The following is a 6,224-nucleotide window of genomic DNA, read 5'->3' as shown; positions in this document are numbered from 1 at the left end:
CTGCTATCAGAAAGAATACGGAATCAACTACTGTGTGCTTCTGGGCGGTTACTATCATTTCAGAGTCGCATATTCGGCACAAACAAGTCGGTTATGCATATATATAACAGTATTACCTACCTGATATTCTGATCGACGTTCGCTTCAGAGTATCGAAATCAAGTTCTGATTAGTTTGATCAAACTTCTGATCTGCTGTACATTTCAAAATCAGCTCTGATTCGGCTTGAACGGCATATAATCTCAATGGTTCATAACAATCGGCATTAAACAAGGATTCAGATTGATAGTAATATCGGATTAGATTCGCAATACCAATCACTTATACCAATCTAGTAAACACATAAAACGCAATTTCTGACATTTATGAAGTTCTGCCATTTTCAATGTCGTTTTCAGCCACTGATCACTGTCTCAACTGTGCTACAATCAATCAGTATACTATCTTTAGATATCACATACTCTGAATACAATCTGTTGCAATCAAGATTCATAGCCGAACAATTCTGTATACAACAATCTCAGTTCCCAGAATATTCAATACAAATTTCAACTGTTCGATTCAATCAATCATACGCTGCGAATATATCAAAATATCATAGATAAAACGAGCATAAAGTCATCAGAACACTTCTGAACACAGGATTTATTAACCCATACACAGAACTGAAGTATTTCCCAGGGAAACACATAATTAGATGTAACCCTAACTCTCAGGCAATAAATCTTCTAACTGACATTTCAATTCTTTCAATTCAATCAATATCATTCTGTACAGAAGTTTAAAATGAAATTCATACCTGATATCAAATCAAGGCTGAAATCGCTCTCTCTGATATAAGACAAACCCAAAATTTCATCTGGAATGACTATGCAACTCTCCTGCTACTGACAAATCATTCCCTGATAGGCTCAACTTCAGTAATCAACTGAATACATAAGGAATTACTCCATTCTTTTCGATAATCATCGAATCATACATAATACGGATATCAAGAAATTCAAAATCGAGAATCCTTACCGTATATCATTCATTCATCGGCCATTTCAGGTCCGAATTCTACCATCTCCTGGCAAGAATATATAATAATTCTGTACTTGCTAACACATCAATATCAATAATGTGGTCAAAATCGGACAACACAAGTACAACATAGTCTAACTCGATTTCATTCTCATCTTACTGCAGTACACAATATATCACAGAATTCACTGATATCAATTCCTCTCCCCAAAAGGTCCAAAGATCAATACTACAGTAATACAGACCCAACAGGTACAACATATACCAATGCAACTCAGTCAAAGATAATTTTAAGGAATGCATTAGTATATATATCAATACATATGCAACATAATCATAAAAGAACAGTACCTGTCTCTATGTCATCGCGTGTATCCTGGGTCTGTTCCTCGATTACTACCACCAGATGATTCTGCTCTCTGAAATCTTCGGGAACCTTTCTGTGGACAGACTTTACCAAAGTGTCCTGGTTGTCGACAAACATGACAACTACCAAGTACACCTCGGCATTGCTCTGTGGGATGCCTTCCTCCACAGGTTCTACAATAAACTCCGGTGTAACTCGGGCTAGAACCACTGGAGCTAGATGAACCGCTCCCTAACTTCTTGAACTGTTTCTTTCGAGCTTTCAGCAAATCTTGCTTCCCACTCGTACTGCCACTATCCAATCGGAGAGGGAATTGTTGTGTCTGGGGTTGCATTGCACACAACCTTTCTTGTTGTCTAATCAGACTCGCCTCAGCTCTTTTTGCTTTATTCAAAGCATCAACAAACTGATGGGGTCGTTCTACCTTTATCAAGGCAATTATCTCATAATTTAATCCATTGATGAACTGATCATCTACAGCTTCATCATTCCCAGCTATCTGAGGAACAAAACGCAGTAAAGTAGAGAATTTAGCAACATATTCTTCAATATTCAGTTGGCCCTGTTTCAAATTCTCAAACTCTGCTCTCTTGTCCTCTCGATACGATCCTGAGAAGAATCTTCGATAAAATTCAGCTTTAAAGACTTCCCACGTAATCACCGTACCACGCTGTTCTAATACTCTTTTGGTTGTAATCCACCAACTCCTAGCGACCTCGTATAACTGATTGGGCACCCGTTTAATTCTCCGTTCATTTGGATAATCAAGTGAATCAAACAGTATCTCTATATCATCTAACCAATTCTCACACTCCACTGGCGTCTCATTACCCTTCAGAATCGGCGGTTGAAACGATTGAAACCTCTTCATCTGTGTTTCCATCAGAGTTTCTGTCTCATCTATCTGATTACTCGAAGTACTACCCAATTCTCGAATTCTTCTCGGAGGTATATCTGATTACCACAAGAGTTAGTATCACATAAGATAAATCAATCTCAGTCTCTTTCTGATCAGCTTACCTTCTAATCAAGAATTGGTTCTGATTCATTTTCAAATCAGACATATTACCAAATCAACTCAGATATTCATGTAACATGTAGTGACAAGCAGTAAATCATACTTAACATGCTAGCATACACAATTTAATCCCACATTATAAGTAATCACATGCTAACAATCACATGCAAGGAAATAAACTCATTCTACCCCGCTCACTAACTGCTATCTCAGTCTAAAGGATCTATCGCTCTGATACCACCTATTGTGGGGACCCAGACGCTAATTCATTCCTTAAGTGTCTTTAGGAATAATTCAAACAATTATAATAAACAGGGTCTAAATTTTTTTTTTAAAATACAAAGCGGAAACGTAATGTAATTCAATTCAAATTACATATTAAACATAAACATACAAATCTTGTGTTATCTACAAGAATTCAACTAGGTTCAACTATATATCAGTGCTGAATCCTAAGTTGCTTCGAAGCCCGGATCTCCACGCTATCTAGTCCAGCCTCGTTCTCTTCTTGACCCTGATCCTATCTCACCTGTTGCCATGCACACATACAAACAAGACAACAGCCGGATAACTCCGGTGAGAATTACATTCTCAGTATAAATCATGTATACATGCAATCATCAAAACAATATAAAAGCATATAACAGATATTTCTAACATGTATCCAAATCAGAATATAAATTTATATCAAGAATAAATCCTATTCTAAACATGTACCATCATCAGGAACATAATTCATCATGTACCATATTCAGGAACATAATCAACATAACTCAATATAAACTGTCAATTTGACTCATGACTCCACATTTTAGACTAGACTCAATCCTAGCCTAGGGATCCCGGTTCCCAAATGTTGACATTCCATATCGATCACCAGTAATAGAAGAAAATCCGATTCTATCGACATCGATATGGTATCGATCACCAGTAGTAGAAGAAGCCCTGATTCTATCCACATCGATATAGTATCGATCACCAGTAATATAAGAAACTCCGATTCTATCCACATCGATATAATATCGATCATCAGTAATAGAAAAAGTTATGATTCTATCCACATCGATATAATATCGATCATCAGTAATAGAAGAAGCTACAATTCTATCCACATCGATAGCCAATCATCCGGTGACAGACTTTGGCACTATCGCCAATACACTATCTTGTGACATTGTGCAATGTGCCCGTGGCGATCCCGCCACTATCAGTGAAACGTACCGTACTTTTACTACTTCAAAATTTGCGGAAAAATTAAAAATTTTCTTAAACATAAAATTCATACAGTCGTTACTTATCATTCAACATAATAATATTTAAAATCAACATCCCATACTCAAATTTTCCAACAAAGTACTTATTCCAAATTATCTCACAACCAACATAAAAACATAATATTTTAAAGTTTTCATAAAACATAAACATAGTGGTCCTCGGGTTTAGCCTTCCGCTCAGTCCAAGCCTGCCCCTTGGTCGCCACCTCCTGTCTCCTCATCAACATACTCACCTGCATCGATCAAGTCTAGGTGAGTCTAAAGACTCAACACGTATAAACTGGAATAACGAGTACTACATAATAAAATCGCATGCAACTTAAAAATAGAACATACATAACTTCAAACTTGAACTTGCATAATAAACTTGAAACTTGCATAATAAATTTAAAACTTTCATAATAACCTTAAAACTTGAACATACATACTTTGAAACTTGAACTTGAATAATAGCTTGAACTTTGCATAATAACTTTGAATTTTGCATAATGACTTTGAACATACGTACATACATACTCTGACGTGCCATCATCATAAACTTTCATAAACATACTGCATACTTGAACATACTTGAACATACGTAACTTCATCATTTTCGTAGAGGATGTTTCAAAGCAAGTGACCCTTAACATAATAAATATCTTATCAGACAAACCACAGTACTGGGCTGACAAGGACGTATCCACTGCCACATACATGAGATCCCTGTTCATAATTTAACAGGCCAGTTGATCCACGTTCATAATTTAACGCTTCACAACCACGATCTAACCCGTTCATAATTTAACGGGCGGATTGGTCCCCGTTCATAATTTAACGCTTTCCAATCCTAACTTCAAATATGTACCGAAAAATTGCAGTTTTCGAAAGAACATCAAAACAGGAATTTTCGGATCTAATTTGAGCAGTCATACTGAAAACACCATAACTCACTCGTTTTTAATACAAATAACTCGAATTTTATATCAAATCGAACGTATCGAAAAGATCTACGTTTTTGTAGTTGAAAGTTTTCTCAAAATATGTACAGAAAAATCGCAGTTTTCGAAAGACCGTCATAACACGAAATTTCAACTCCAAAAATACCTCCAAATACATTCGGTAGATTTTTCTGCTCAAACTTCTACATCATACATACATTTTTATGCTTAAAAACAACTTAATACATAATATGACATGATCGATGCAGCAAGAACAGATTATACGTGCCTTTTGGTATTTAAAAATACCGTAACGACGATACCGAAGCGGAGACGATACGGAAGACGATCCGAGACTAACTTTGCTCGAATTTTTCTTGAATAACCTCAACCAAAAGATGCTGGAATATTGCAAAGAAAAAAAAAATGGACGTGCTCTTGGAAAGACAATTTGATAAAGAAAAGTGGAGAGGAACCAAAAATAATAATGGAGAGGAGAGTTTTTAAAAACTTTCTTTTCTCCTTAGTCAAATAGGTTGAATAACATGTGTTTTGTTTTGTGTGTATATGTAATATACGTGTATATGTATGTGTAAAGGTGTGAGTGTGTGTGTGAGTCAAATTGTGTGTGCTTGCATGTTTAAATAAATCATTTAGTAAATGATCATTTTAAGGATTTTAAATTAATATAATAAAAATACTAATTAATCAATTAGTATACTAAATAAAAATGATGATTCTCTACTAAAAATAATACATCCTTAAATTAATAAACTTTAAAAGTTTAAAATTCTAAAATAACTTAATATTCAAATTAGGCTTTAAACTTCATAAATTATTTAAAAATGCCTCAAGCCTAACTTAAAATAAAATACCACAATAATATTTACTAAAATCGTCCCGGTCTCCTTTTCCTTGATTCCGCCTCGAATAAACATCTGAACATAAACTCAAGAAAACATTTTAACGTACATTAAATAAACATAAATAATTAAAATAATAAATTTCATAAATTAAATGAAAGTATGCATTAAAATCATAAAATACATAAGGAATTTAATAACTTGCACGCACGTGGTTCATATGGACTTAAAATTTTCGGGACTTCACAATCTATCCCCCTTAATTTGAATTTCGTCCCCGAAATTCGCTAATCCTCAATAATCCAAAAGTTTAGATTCTTAATTCTAGTATTCTAAAAATCCACGCTACCGCTGCGCTACTCTGATAAATATTTAAGTCTTATGTTGTCTTACGTCTCTTCAATCCTAATTAAATTTCCTGCCAAAAACCTCGTTTGCGATTCACAACTTAAAATGACTTATGGAGACTTACTTTTACTTTACTATAATCTTGACTTCTAACTTTTCTCGTTGTTCCCAGTATTAGAAATGAAGGTTCAAGCTTATCGTATTTTACTTTTCTTATACTATACTCGTAATGTTCATCGAACTAATACATTAGCATCAATGCAGTTTAGCCTAAGAAATCTTAGCACCAAAATTTTTCTGATCAACTTCTATCCACGCCAATACACTTAAAAGTTAAATCTTATCTTACCTCATAATAATATTGGCCTACAACTCTTGAATCAATTCTTTACCTTACAATACCACCGTATG

Source organism: Primulina tabacum, chromosome 2 (assembly GCF_025594145.1).
Source record: "Primulina tabacum isolate GXHZ01 chromosome 2, ASM2559414v2, whole genome shotgun sequence".
Lineage (NCBI taxonomy): Eukaryota > Viridiplantae > Streptophyta > Magnoliopsida > Lamiales > Gesneriaceae > Primulina > Primulina tabacum.
Note: the sequence above shows the minus strand (reverse complement) of the source record.